We start from the raw sequence: 16,460 nt of genomic DNA on the forward strand, positions 1-16,460 counted from the left end.
TCGGGTAGTGGCTTAGTCCCTGAAAGCTCTGATTGGTTGGCATTGTTGTTCATATGGGGCCTCAAGTCCCTTCAGCTCTTTCAGTCCTCCCTCTGATTCCTTCAACAGGGGTCCCGTTCTCAGTTCAGTGGTTTGCTGCTAGCATTCGCCTATGAATTTGCCATATTCTGGCTGTGTCTCTCAGGAGAGATCTATATCTGGTTCCTGTCAGCCTGCACTTCGTTGCTTCAGCCATCTTATCTAGTTTGGTGGCTGTATATGTATGGGCCACATGTGGGGCAGGCTCTGAATGGGCGTTCCTTCAGCTTCTGTTCTAAACTTTGCCTTCCTATCTCCTCCTAAGGGTATTCTTGTTCCCCTTTTAAAGAAGGAGTGAAGCATCCGCATTTTGGTCATCCTTCTTGAGTTTCATGTGTTCTGTGCATCTAGAGTAATTCGAGCATTTGTGCTAATATCCACTTATCGGTGAGTGCATATCATGTGTGTTTTCTGTGATTGGGTTACCTCACTAAGGATGATATTTTCTAGTTCCATCCATTTGCCTATGAATTTCATAAAGTCATTGTTTTTGACAGCTGAGTAATATTCCATTGTGTAGATGTACCACATTTTCTGTATCCATTCTTCTGTTGAAGGGCATCTGGGTTCTTTCCAGCTTCTGGTTATTATAAATAAGGCTGCTATGAACATAGTGGAGCATGTGTCTTTGTTATATGTTGGAGCATCTTTTGTGTATATGCCCAAGTAGTTTCTATATTTTAAACATATAACCAAACATTGTCATTAGAATAATTACTTGGTAATGTTAAGTCAATCATTATCCTACATATTCATTCACTGTGCAATCATTTACTTTGTTGTTAAGACCACTATATATGTATTTATATTGACATATTTAAGTATGTGGACACATTATCAGTTTATGTTGTTAATTGGATGAAAACTGTGACTTCCTAGGAGATAAGCAGAAGATTTTGTTTGGTAGTTTGTTTCACCCACCAGGCTCTTCCATGAGGGAATTTGTACTTGAAGTGTACTTGACTGAATGGTGTTCAAAACAAAACAAATAAACCACCACCACCCCTACTGAAATCAGTCATCACTCATTATTAATTAATTTTTATATTTCTCTCACCTCTGTAACTAGAAGAGCACAGAATATTTTTTCTGAAAACAGTAATACTTTGAATATCTTAAAAACTACAGGGTCATTTCTCTGACTTTATTATATCCTTATCCTTTAATTATATTTCATTCAGTTCATTTTCTATCTTTAGGCATAGAAAAAAATCCTATACGAAATATTTACCTCATAAAAATCTAAAATATTTTGTTATGTTTTTGTGAATAATGTTGACTATCAGAAGATATACACTCTTATAGATTGATAAATTTTGACTTGCATATGGATTTAGAATCAACTACAGTTTGATTTTTGTCATAATATATTAGAAAAATGAGATAATGGCTTTGCCTTGGTGAAAATGAGAAATTTGTAAGAATATTTGTCACTCTTCAGATTGTATAAAATGAGGCGTAATCCTTTGAAAGAGAAGAAAATGCTAACATGTCAAAATGAGACAAAGAGCCTCAAATCACATTTTCTTCATTTTTTTATGAAGGTAAAAGAATACCTGGTATTCAAATAGACGTTATGAAATAGATTGAAAATTGTGAACTATGGCACAGTGACCTAAGAATTTGCTAGAATCAGAAAATTTTTATTCCTTTTGATGACTAACCGTTTCTCCTTTGTGGTGGTGTGAATAACAATGCCCTTCTGTAGGCTCACATATTTGAAAGTCTATCACCAGGGAATGACAATTCTCCTGAAGTCATAGGAGATAAAGCCATGTTGAATAGGTGTGTGTGGTCTTATCAGAGGAAGTTTGCCACTGGGTTGGGTTTCAATGATTTAAAAACTAAATTTAAGGGCAGTGTCTTCCTCTTCCTATTGTCTGTGGATGAGGTTGTAGCTCTCAGCTATTTTTCCAGCACCCTGGCTGTCTGTGTGTTGCCATGTTCCTTGTCGTAATGATAATAGACTTAAATTCTGAATCTAAATGTTTTATTTTATGAGATCCGTTGTGGTTATAGTGTTTCTTCATAGCAATAGAAGACTGACCAAAACAGTCTTATCAGTAGCCGATAAATGCTTACTACTGTCCTTAAGTAAACCTCTTCCTATTTATCACAATATTCGTCTAATGTGTTTGCTTTTTGGAATGGATGTATTCATTTGAAATTTGATTCTATATGTTGTACTTTCAAGTTTGAAACAATTGGTTTTGCTTTATTTTGTTTTGTTGAAGATTTATTTGCTTCAGTCACATGGCTCACCCATGAGGACTTTAACAGCACCATAAAGGTAAAGGGGTTGTGTTGATTTATATATGATTATTTTAAATAAATATAACTGAACAGTTCAGTGTCTGGATGATTTTATTTCTTAATACCTCTCATTTGATTCCACTTGTTAAACCAGATTTATCATCAGAACATTACAATGCTCTCAGAGCAGGCAATATCCTCTAGGCCTGTTGGCCCGACTCCAATAAACAAATTACTTCTCTACTTTAAATTCTCTATTGCCATCTCTATATTCGAATGGTAGCATATTAATAAACACAGTCTATATGATCCAGAACCAGTTTCATACAGCCTCTGTCTACACTCTCTCCATCTGCCTCATTATTCTATCGTTGGCACTGGGTTTCTGTGATTTATGTAATGGAGCCTTTGCATAGATTCATACTTCTCTACTCCTGCCTACTGCAACTAGAATGTCCTGGGAAAATTGGCATATGAAAAATTCCATGACTAAGAAAAATGAAACTGGGAATACACACCTCCATACTAAAGTTAACTAAATCTGTTCATTGGAACAATGAGTCAATCCAGAATGTATGAACTGTCCGAATGTGAGAAGTGAGAAATGAATTACGAAAATATTAAAATACACTCCTATTGGTGGAGATTTAAGATGTGTTTAGGATATGGGATGGAAGACATTGTATGTGACATATCATACATAAGAAAAGGCTACTCTGCAAATGGACCTAGCAAAACTTTAGATCATTTGTCCAGCATGTGGGTTACTAGTACTAAAATCTTACTCACTTCAATGGTCCACTTCCTGCCTGCCATGGAAATGTATCTTTTCCATTAAAGTGTCGTGCTTTTTCCTATAGCAGTTTGCTTCTGCTCACTTTTTCTTCTGAAACAAAAGAGCCTCAAATCTCTATGGATGTGTCCATCAAACTTCAACAGAGCTGATAATCTGAGCTGGAAAGTCTTCAGAGTCCCTGTATATGTGATGAATAATTCATAATCTCACACAAACATTAGACGTGTACACGAGAAAGCAAAACAGATGAGTAGTACATTGTGTAATAGATATGCATGCAATGAATCTTAACAATTTAAAAAACAAAATTTCACAAGCTCTTGTTTACAAATACAAGACACATGTTATAACTAGATTATGGCTACTAAAATTTTTAATGGGTTTTTCATGTGGTTTGATGTTGGTATGATTTCTTTAAAAGTTTAGTGATATCCTTAATATTTCTCATACTTTCCCAGAAGTTCAGTTCTTTCATGCTAAATATTTACCTTAAATATTTTACTACTTGGATTTATCTTCATATATTGAATATGTGTATTGGCTTTTATGTACATTATTAGTATGACAATATTAAATAACTAGAATTAAACAACCAAGTCACACACAGCTATAAACAAAGGGAAATTATATTGTATCATTGTAGTACACAGTCTTGTGACAATATATAATGATATCAGATATTAAATTTTAATTTTAACAAACTGTGTTTGAATTAAGTAGGTGTGGGTGACAGGCATGTAGAGATCAGTATAAAAACCTCACTAAGGTCTTCAGACACATTCCTTTGTGGAGAGGCATTATTATGTCACTATCTCTTAGATTCTAAAAGACTAGAATTTTGCTGAATCTCAGAGCCAGCGTTAATAAATCTTGAGTTCACCTAAGTCTGATATTCCATTGTATACTTTGGCAGTTTATAACCTTCCTTTGGTTCTTTTTTTTTTTCGGAGCTGGGGACCGAACCCAGGGCCTTGCGCTTCCTAGATAAGCGCTCTACCACTGAGCTAAATCTCCAGCCCTATAACCTTCCTTTAACAGAGCAATGCGTCTATCATCTTACTTGCCTTGAATTTTTTTTTATTAACTTGAGTATTTCTTATATACATTTCGAGTGTTATTTCCTTTCCCGGTTTCCAGACAAACATCCCCCTCCCCCCTCCCCTTCTTTATGGGTGTTCCCCTCCCCCTCCTCCCCCCTTGCCGCCCTCCCCACAACAATCTAGTTCACTGGGGGTTCAGTCTTAGCAGGACCCAGGGCTTCCCCTTCCACTGGTGCTCTTACTGGGATATTTATTGCTACCTATGAGGTCAGAGTCCAGGGTCAGTCCATGTATAGTCTTTAGGTAGTGGCTTAGTCCCTGGAAGCTCTGGTTGTTTGGCATTGTTGTACTTTTGGGGTCTCGAGCCCCTTCAAGCTCTTCCAGTTCTTTCTCTGATTCCTTCAACGGGAGACCTATTCTCAGTTCAGTGGTTTGCTGCTGGCATTCGCCTGTGTTTGCTGTATTCTGGCTGTGTCTCTCGGGAGAGATTTACATCCGGCTCCTGCTGGCCTGCACTTCTTTACTTGCCTTGAATTTTACATGTAATCAAATCTTACAATCTAAGCCAATACATAGCTGGAAACTCATATACTCTTGCATGCCTCTGATCCAGACACCATTGTATGTGTGTATGTTGTAGGCAACAGAGAAAGCCTTAAGTGAGAAAATCCTTGAATAGATATATATTGCTGCCATGGGCGTGGCCATGTTAAGGTCTACAAGGGTTCGGGTGCATCAGCAATAATCAAAATGTTCCAAAGAGGGATTAATCTCAGAGGGATAACAAAGTTTTCCTCAGAGGTCTGAGTATGTATGAGTGACCCGTGTGTAATAAAAGCTATTGATTTCCAATTTTTTTCTCCTGGATTTTAGAGCCTGAGAGTGCTTGTTTACAGAGACCTCCTATATTATAAGTAGCTAACTTTTACCCCTATAGTATACTTAAAAGAGTACACTGTTTTGGGGTGCTGGCATAACAAACATGGCTCCATCAGAGCACATACAAAAGTGACACATTCAAACCATTGTTTGAAATGGGGTATATATCATGGATATGAAACTAACTAGCACGGCGTGCCTAGCTAGTAGAGGAACTTCCACAGCTGAACCTGCCCCTGCTTCCCAGCTTTTGAGAGACCTGAAGGTACAAGTTTAGGAAGTTACACCAATGTTGCAAGCTCTTTATCAAGCAACCAATCTCCTATACCCGTATAGTTTGAGTGTTACGTTTCTCATTACTTCTAAGTTGTCACTATTTTGAAAATTTCTGTTTACAAGTATCTAATGCATTAAAAATCATTCTACTATGTGTTATTTTATTAAATCAACATCTTTCTCACTTAGTGACTTTCAAATGAACAATTTTTAGTCAAATGCTCTGTCACATGTAAAATTTTGGAAGATAGAAATATGTGTATATTTAAAAAGAAAAACATAAAAATAATAAATAAATGTATACTTCATTAAATTACAAGTTTATTAATGTTTATTTTTATTGACCTAAGCTAGAATGTTCTTATAGTATGCAGCATGATAATTTGATAAAGACATACATCATAAAATGATTAAATTAAGAAAATTAATGTGTCTAAAACATAAACATTTAAATTATGTGAATAGCAAGAAATTTTAACCTGTTTTCTAATTTGCAAAGACACATTGTTCTTGGCTATAAATAAGTTTTTGTACTTTACAGATGTGTTTCTCCTTATAGAAATTTTTGACTTGGAATATTCCACTATTTCTCAGACTCAATTGTGGTACAACTACTTGTTCTTGAGTCTTTGCTACACTTTGAATTTCACATGCAGCTATGGCCATGCAACTATTTTTATCACTTACAGTGTATTGCACTCACTGTAATATCACTGGGTTCATCCATCACATAGAACTTCTGGTTTTCAATAATGAGTAGTGAGATTTTTGTCGTATTGATATATTGATTACTGTATTCACTCATTAGCATAGGTACATGTAAAGCTATTTCAAACAGCCACAGTGAACAATGCATCTGATGTTCATGAGGCTGTATTCACTGTTATGCTCACCAATTATTTACACTATACTCAGAATATATCATATGAAAAATGTCTATTTTCAAAGAAACAAGAATTTGTTTTTCTACATAATTTTTACTATGTGTTGTCATTTGTCTTTTGAAGTATTCTGATGAAGAACGATGTTGACACTTTTCACATATCTCTGAACACTTCCATGCCTCCTTTGCCAATGTCTCTTAACTCTTCAGTCAACTGCTAACGAATAGTTTTGTTCTGTCTTTTTCTAATGGGTTCACATCTTAATGCAACTTGTTTAGTAAGACCTTAAGGAATATTTCCAATGCTGGAGTGAATGTTACTCGTTATAATACGTGTTGCAAATATAATTAGTTATAAAGAAATTTCTCTTTGATCCTGAAAGTTTTTATATTTTTTTTTCCCGGAGCTGGGGACCAAACCCAGGGCCTTGCACTTGCTAGTCAAGTGCTCTACCACTGAGCTAAATCCCCAACCTCACATTTTTATATTTTTAAGTTCATGGGTTAACTTTAGGGTGGGAGAAGTAGAAACAAAAATGATCTTCTAGTTTAAGGAATTATTTTACAACTTTTTACCCCAGACACAGTGATTTTCATATGCTTTTTGCCCACAACAATAATTATTTTTCTCAAACTAAACCTGTATCACCTTATATCTGATAGGTTTCTGTATAATTGTTACAAAACCAAGAGCAGAGGAGGCTAGGGTAAAAAAAAAATCAGTTTGCTTCACTGTTCTCAGAGAGAAACAGAAGTCCAAGTTCCTGGTACATAGGACCCTTTAGGTCAATAGAGAAGGGAAGAGTAGAATCTCTGATAAACTCTAATAAACCCAAACTGTCTGTAAGCTGTCTCCTGGTTCTGCAGTCCTTCTCTGGTGAAGCATTCTTCAGTGCTTGCCAATAAAAAGCATTTTCACTCTGCGATGAAGCTCTTTGTTTTTCTCTTAGTTCTTCAACTAATGGAGAAAAAGAACCCCCCTGCTATAGCATACTAAAGAAGGCTGTCAGAAGAACACTTACTCTATTTTCATTTTATATTTAACACAGAACATCCATTACTAGCTCACTTTTGCATACGTTGTATAGATTCAGAGAGTTTTATTCTGCTTACTCTTACAAACTCCAAGACAAGATGCAATATATAAGCAAGTGCTTGTTACACTCCAGTCATTTCCGTCCTACCACAATGATCTCAGTGTGTTTATGTATAATTAGAAGTGTGCTCTAAAATGAGCTGCCCCTGAAATTTCAGGTGGAAGTAAATATAATTCACTCTTTGGATATTCATGTTTAAATTTAAATATTTATATAATTATGTTTTAGAACATATTGCTTTAATTTATAGCGAAACTCCATTTTCTTCACAAGTCGCATTAAAAAACTTGTTAGAGGTGAGATTTCTTTGTAACATACACACACACACACAACACACACACACACACACGCACACACACACACTTACATTTATAATATATTAAACAATGAAGAAATAGTGCCACCTTCTGTCCATGTTTTATTCAACAGTTGGCAATGAAGAAAGATTAATGAAATGAGAGAAAAAAAAACTTCAAGGAATTTAAAGGCTTTATGATCATGCATTATGTGAAACATTTCTGAAAACTTGCAAAGAAGCTAATCATTTGAGAGAGCTTTAGGGGCAATGGCAAGTTCAAAACAGTACCTTGTGATTAATTATCCAAAAACCGTTGAATATCCAAACAATAGAGGGAAGAGAAAGGAAGTAGAGGAGAAAAGTGAGTGGCAGGGATAGGAGCAGCGGGGAAGAAGTGTTGGCAGCAATCTGCTGTTAAGAGAGTTCAGTAAACAAGGGGATGTTGGTGGTCTTCTTGTTTTGTTTTGTTTCTATGATTGCATACACCTCTATTGAATTTTCATCTTATAAAAAATGGTTTACGCATGGAAATCTTCACTCACCTATTTATCAGAGACGTAAGCTGGAGAAGGATAGTGTTAAGGTAATTCTATATTTCAGCATTAGCAAGCATGATCATTTGCATGTGCCTTGTGTCTCACAGACTTCACATTTTAGTCAAAGATTGTAACTAATATACATATTCAAATTTGTCATTAGGTAGGAAGACATAGTTCCTAAGATTCACAATAATTAGAAAGTGTATTCTGGTGTCTGAAATAAAATCAAAGGGAGAATTAAAGAGAGACTTTTATCAAAATGGGTTTAATAAGGCTCGCCACTCATAAAGACATTTTTAAACAAGGAATCACATGGTAGACCTAGAAAACTGATGAGAAATTGTAAATTGAAGTGCTCTGAACCGTGACAAACTTATACAACAATAAGATTGCAGATTAAAGATGCTTTCAATCCAACCCAACCCTAGCTATCATCTCCAGAGGTTCCACATAGTATGGGATTGTTTTATTTATTTGCATAAAAGTCTTGACTTAAACAGGAAAGTATTTGTGGGGACAGCTCAGAGTATCCTGAAGTTACATTGTATCTTCTTGTGCAAAAAGAAGGGGTAGTCTCGGGATCCCGGCACGCAGCAGCTCTCTGCTCCCAGACCCGGTGAGAGAGAGACCCAACCGCCTGGTCAGGTGGGCACTCCTGAGGCTGCAGAGCGGAAGAGACCACCAACTCTGCTCACCCCTGCCCACATCCCTGGCCCAAGAGGAAACTGTATAAGGCCTCTGGGCTCCCGTGGGGAAGGGCCCAGGAGCGGCAGGACCCCTGTGCCTGAGACACCGCCGGAACCTGAAAGAAACAGACCGGATAAACAGTTCTCTGCACCCAAATCCCGTGGGAGGGAGAGCTAAACCTTCAGAGAGGCAGACAAGCCTGGGAAACCAGAAGTGACTGCTCCCTGCACACACATCTCAGACGCCAGAGGAAAAAGCCAAAGACCATCTGGAACCCTGGTGCACTGAAGTTCCCGGAAGGGGCGGCACAGGTCTTCCTGGTTGCTGCCGCTGCAGAGAGCCCGTGGGCAGCACCCCACGAGCGAACCTGAGCCTCGGGACCACAGGTAAGACCAAATTTTCTGCTGCAAGAAAGCTGCCTGGTGAACTCAAGACACAGGCCCACAGGAACAGCTGAAGACCTGTAGAGAGGAAAAACTACACGCCAGAAAGCAGAACACTCTGTCCCCATAACTGATTGAAAGAGAGGAAAACAGGTCTACAGCACTCCTGTCACACAGGCTTATAGGACAGTCTAGCCACTGTCAGAAATAGCAGAACAAAGTAACACTAGAGATAATCTGATGGCGAGAGGCAAGCGCAGGAACCCAAGCAACAGAAACCAAGACTACATGCCATCATCGGAGCCCAATTCTCCCACCAAAACAAACATGGAATATCCAAACACACCAGAAAAGCAAGATCTAGTTACAAAATCATATTTGATCATGATGCTGGAGGACTTCAAGAAAGACATGAACACACTTAGGGAAGAACAGGAAAACATTAATAAACAAGTAAAAGCCTACAGAGAGGAATCGCAAAAATCCCTGAAAGAATTCCAGGAAAACACAATCAAACAGTTGAAGGAATTAAAAATGGAAATAGAAGCAATCAAGAAAGAACACATGGAAACAACCCTGGATATAGAAAACCAAAAGAAGAGACAAGGAGCTGTAGATACAAGCCTCACCAACAGAATTCAAGAGATGGAAGAGAGAATCTCAGGAGCAGAAGATTCCATAGAAATCATTGACCCAACTGTTAAAGATAATGTAAAGCGGAAAAAGCTACTGGTCCAAAACATACAGGAAATCCAGGACTCAATGAGAAGATCAAACCTAAGGATAATAGGTATAGAAGAGAGTGAGGACTCCCAGCTCAAAGGACCAGTAAATATCTTCAACAAAATCATAGAAGAAAACTTCCCTAACCTAAAAAAAGAGATACCCATAGACATACAAGAAGCCTACAGAACTCCAAATAGATTGGACCAGAAAAGAAACACCTCCCGTCACATAATTGTCAAAACACCAAACGCACAAAATAAAGAAAGAATATTAAAAGCAGTAAGGGAAAAAGGTCAAGTAACATATAAAGGCAGACCTATCAGAATCACACCAGACTTCTCGCCAGAAACTATGAAGGCCAGAAGATCCTGGACTGATGTCATACAGACCCTAAGAGAACACAAATGCCAGCCCAGGTTACTGTATCCAGCAAAATTCTCAATTAACATTGATGGAGAAACCAAGATATTCCATGACAAAACCAAATTTACACAATATCTTTCTACAAATCCAGCACTACAAAGGATAATAAATGGTAAAGGCCAACATAAGGAGGCAAGCTATACCCTAGAAGAAGCAAGAAACTAATCGTCTTGGCAACAAAACAAAGAGAATGAAAGCACACAAACATAACCTCACATCCAAATATGAATATAAAGGGAAGCAATAATCACTATTCCTTAATATCTCTCAATATCAATGGCCTCAACTCCCCAATAAAAAGACATAGATTAACAAACTGGATACGCAATGAGGACCCTGCATTCTGCTGCCTACAGGAAACACACCTCAGAGACAAAGACAGACACTACCTCAGAGTGAAAGGCTGGAAAACAACTTTCCAAGCAAATGGTCAGAAGAAGCAAGCTGGAGTAGCCATTCTAATATCAAATAAAATCAATTTCCAACTAAAAGTCATCAAAAAAGATAAGGAAGGACACTTCATATTCATCAAAGGAAAAATCCACCAAGATGAACTCTCAATCCTAAATATCTATGCCCCAAATACAAGGGCACCTACATACGTAAAAGAAACCTTACTAAAGCTCAAAACACACATTGCACCTCACACAATAATAGTGGGAGACTTCAACACCCCACTCTCATCAATGGACAGATCATGGAAACAGATATTAAACAGTGATGTCGACAGACTAAGAGAAGTCATGAGCCAAATGGACTTAACGGATATTTGTAGAACATTCTATCCTAAAGCAAAAGGATATACCTTCTTCTCAGCTCCTCATGGTACTTTCTCCAAAATTGACCATATAATTGGTCAAAAAACGGGCCTCAACAGGTACAGAAAGATAGAGATAATCCCATGCATGCTATCGGACCACCACGGCCTAAAACTGGTCTTCAATAACAATAAGGGAAGAATGCCCACATATACGTGGAAATTGAACAATGCTCTACTCAATGATAACCTGGTCAAGGAAGAAATAAAGAAAGAAATTAAAAACTTTTTAGAATTTAATGAAAATGAAGATACAACATACCCAAACTTATGGGACACAATGAAAGCTGTGCTAAGAGGAAAACTCATAGCGCTGAGTGCCTGCAGAAACAGGAAAGAGCATATGTCAGCAGCTTGACAGCACACCTAAAAGCTCTAGAACAAAAAGAAGCAAATACACCCAGGAGGAGTAGAAGGCAGGAAATAATCAAACTCAGAGCTGAAATCAACCAAGTAGAAACAAAAAGGACCATAGAAAGAATCAACAGAACCAAAAGTTGGTTCTTTGAGAAAATCAACAAGATAGATAAACCCTTAGCCAGACAAACGAGAGGACACAGAGAGTGCGTCCAAATTAACAAAATTAGAAATGAAAAGGGAGACATAACTACAGATTCAGAGGAAATTCAAAAAATCATCAGATCTTACTATAAAAACCTATATTCAACAAAATTTGAAAATCTTCAGGAAATGGACAATTTCCTAGACAGATACCAGGTATCGAAGTTAAATCAGGAACAGAAAACCAGTTAAACAACCCCATAACTCCTAAGGAACTAGAAGCAGTCATTAAAGGTCTTCCAACCAAAAAGAGCCCAGGTCCAGACGGGTTTAGTGCAGAATTCTATCAAACCTTCATAGAAGACCTCATACCAATATTATCCACACTATTCCACAAAATTGAAACAGATGAAGCACTACCGAATTCCTTCTACGAAGCCACAATTACTCTTATACCTAAACCACACAAAGACACAACAAAGAAAGAGAACTTCAGACCAATTTCCCTTATGAACATCGACGCAAAAATACTCAATAAAATTCTGGCAAACCGAATTCAAGAGCACATCAAAACAATCATCCACCATGATCAAGTAGGCTTCATCCCAGGCATGCAGGGATGGTTTAATATACGGAAAACCATCAACGTGATCCATCATATAAACAAACTGAAAGAACAAAACCACATGATCATTTCATTAGATACTGAGAAAGCATTTGACAAAATTCAACACCCCTTCATGATAAAAGTCCTGGAAAGAATAGGAATTCAAGGCCCATACCTAAACATAGTAAAAGCCATATACAGCAAACCAGTTGCTAACATTAAAATAAATGGAGAGAAACTTGAAGCAATCCCACTAAAATCAGGGACTAGACAAGGCTGCCCACTCTCTCCCTACTTATTCAATATAGTTCTTGAAGTTCTAGCCAGAGCAATCAGACAACAAAAGGAGATCAAGGGGATACAAATCGGAAAAGAAGAAGTCAAAATATCACTATTTGCAGATGACATGATAGTATATTTAAGTGATCCCAAAAGTTCCACCAGAGAACTACTAAAGCTGATAAACAACTTCAGCAAAGTGGCTGGGTATAAAATTAACTCAAATAAATCAGTTGCCTTCCTCTATACAAAAGAGAAACAAGCCGAGAAAGAAATTAGGGAAACAACACCCTTCATAATAGACCCAAATAATATAAAGTACCTCGGTGTGACTTTAACCAAGCAAGTAAAAGATCTGTACAATAAGAACTTCAAGACACTGAGGAAAGAAATTGAAGAAGACCTCAGAAGATGGATAGATCTCCCATGCTCATGGATTGGCAGGATTAATATAGTAAAAATGGCCATTTTACCAAAAGCAATCTACAGATTCAATGCAATCCCCATCAAAATACCAATCCAATTCTTCAAAGAGTTAGACAGAACAATTTGCAAATTCATCTGGAATAACAAAAAACCCAGGATAGCTAAAGCTATCCTCAACAATAAAAGGACTTCAGGGGGAATCACTATCCCTGAACTCAAGCAGTATTACAGAGCAATAGTGATAAAAACTGCATGTTATTGGTACAGAGACAGACAGATAGACCAATGGAATAGAATTGAAGACCCAGACATGAACCCACACACCTATGGTCACTTGATTTTTGACAAAGGAGCCAAAACCATCCAATGGAAAAAAGATAGCATTTTCAGCAAATGGTGCTGGTTCAACTGGAGGGCAACATGTAGAAGAATGCAGATCGATCCATGCTTATCACCCTGTACAAAGCTTAAGTCCAAGTGGATCAAGGACCTCCACATCAAACCAGACACACTCAAACTAATAGAAGAAAAACTAGGGAAGCATCTGGAACACATGGGCACTGGAAAAAATTTCCTGAACAAAACACCAATGGCTTATGCTCTAAGATCAAGAATCGACAAATGGGATCTCATAAAACTACAAAGCTTCTGTAAGGCAAAGGACACGGTGGTTAGGACAAAACGGCAACCAACAGATTGGGAAAAGATCTTTACCAATCCTACAACAGATAGAGGCCTTATATCCAAAATATACAAAGAACTCAAGAAGTTAGACCGCAGGGAAACAAATAACCCTATTAAAAAATGGGGTTCAGAGCTAAACAAAGAATTCACAGCTGAGGAATGCCGAATGGCTGAGAAACACCTAAAGAAATGTTCCACATCTTTAGTCATAAGGGAAATGCAAATCAAAACAACCCTGAGATTTCACCTCACACCAGTGAGAATGGCTAAGATCAAAAACTCAGGTGACAGCAGATGCTGGCGAGGATGTGGAGAAAGAGGAACACTCCTCCATTGTTGGTGGGATTGCAGACTGGTAAAACCATTGTGGAAATCAGTCTGGAGGTTCCTCAGAAAATTGGACATTTAACTGCCTGAGGATCCAGCTATACCTCTCTTGGGCATATACCCAAAAGATGCCTCAACATATAAAAGAGACACGTGCTCCACTATGTTCATCGCAGCCTTATTTATAATAGCCAGAAAATGGAAAGAACCGAGATGCCCTTCAACAGAGGAATGGATACAGAAAATGTGGTACATCTACACAATTGAATATTACTCAGCTATCAAAAACAACGAGTCTATGAAATTCGTAGGCAAATGGTTGGAACTGGAAAATATCATTCTGAGTGAGCTAACCCAATCACAGAAAGACATACATGGTATGCACTCATTGATAAGTGGCTATTAGCCCAAATGCTTGAATTACCCTAGATCCCTAGAACAAACGAAACTCAAGACGGATGATCAAAATGTGAATGCTTCACTCCTTCTTTAAATGAGGAAAAAGAATACCCTTGGCTGGGAAGGGAGAGGCAAAGATTAAAACAGAGACTGAAGGAACACCCATTCAGAGCCTGCCCCACAGGTGGCCCATACATATACAGCCACCCAATTGGACAAGATGGATGAAGCAAAGAAGTGCAGACCGACAGGAGCCGGATGTAGATCGCTCCTGAGAGACACAGCCAGAATACAGCAAATACAGAGGCGAATGCCAGCAGCAAACCACTGAGCTGAGAATAGGTCCCCCGTTGAAGGAATCAGAGAAAGAACTGGAAGAGCTTGAAGGGGCTCGAGACCCCAAAAGTACAACAATGTCAAGCAACCAGAGCTTCCAGGGACTAAGCCACTACCTAAAGACTATATATGGACTGACCCTGGACTCTGACCCCATAGGTAGCAATGAATATCCTAGTAAGAGCACCAGTGGTAGGGGAAGCCCTGGGTCCTGCTAAGACTGAACCCCCAGTGAACTAGACTATGGGGGGAGGGCGGCAATGGGGGGAGGGTTGGGAGGGGAACACCCATAAGGAAGGGGAGGGGGGAGGGGGATTTTGCCCGGAAACCGGGAAAGGGAATAACACTTGAAATGTATATAAGAAATACTCAAGTTAATAAAAAAAAAAAAAAAAAAAGAAGGGGTAGTCTCTTACCTTCCTGTTCACTTGTTAGATTTACTTATTTGGCACAATATCACTCTCTTCTAGTGATTTATAATAGTTTCATTAACCATCCCCCAAACATCAACTCCTAGCCTTTGAAGAATCTGCTTAAAGTATGGTTATAATGACAAATTTGTTTCATTTTATTTAGGTTCTGTAATGAGTTGATTTGGCCGATAAATCATTAAACTTACACAAAATTGATGAAATACTGTATATGAAACAAGCTGAATATCTGAGATCAGGAAAATTCCTTTGTCATTACATTTTTAAACTAGCTTCTAATGTGTCCTAGTGAGGGTTCAGAGACATTTCCAAATGTTGACATCTAGGTCCTAGCCATCTTATCTCAGGATATAATACACTGTTTGGAAGGTAAAAAGAATCAAATCATTACTTCCTGGGTGCAAAGTGAATAAATACATTAATTAAGGAAATAAAGGACTCAAAAGAAAATTCTCACAATTTCTGGTATGTTATTTTATCACCCTCAAAAGGTAGCAAATTGTAAATATTAAGTATGTTTGTGTATGTGCACATGTATCTATCTCTATTTCTCTTTCTCTCTCTGCTGGATGCATACTTGTTAAAGTGTGTGTGTGTGTGTGTGTGTGTGTGTGTGTGTGTGTGTGTGTGTGTACTTTTATGGCCAAGCATGTAGAAGCTTATAGGATTATAGGTATCCAGTGACATCCCAGGGACTTTATGTGGCTGTTGGTATTCCAAACTCCAGTCATCATACATTAAGTGGCAGCCACTTTCCCAAGCAAACTAGATTTCCAGTCCTAAGTTTAGGGGTTTTAAATTGACATCATTTCTGTATTCAGTACATTTTAGAAAGATCAATGGGTATGAACAGTTATAAAAACATTCCTTCCAAATATATCCAAACATATAATTATGACTTCTAATTTACCTGAGTCAAATTTAATGGTTTCATTCTCTTTTAACTGCACACAACCAATGAGGTGGCTTAAATAAGGATGGCCTCCACAGGCTCATATGTTTAAATGTCTGTTCTCTATTGTGCGGACTGTTCAGGAAGGAGTAGCAGGTCTGACTATGTTGGAGGAGCTGTGTCACTGGCAGTGTATTTGTGACTTCAAATGCCCACTCCAGCCCTACTCTCTCCCTCCCCCTTCATCCTTCTCTCCTGTTTCTCCTCTATCTCTTCCCCCTTTCTCCTCTCCCATCTCTCTTGTCCCTCTCTTGCTCTTTTTCCTACCCTCTCTCCTGCTTCTTCTCATTCTATTTCTGTGACTTACAAATCAGATGCTGCTTCACTAGCCTCCTGTTTGCCC

Source organism: Rattus norvegicus, chromosome 11 (assembly GCF_036323735.1).
Source record: "Rattus norvegicus strain BN/NHsdMcwi chromosome 11, GRCr8, whole genome shotgun sequence".
NCBI lineage: Eukaryota > Metazoa > Chordata > Mammalia > Rodentia > Muridae > Rattus > Rattus norvegicus.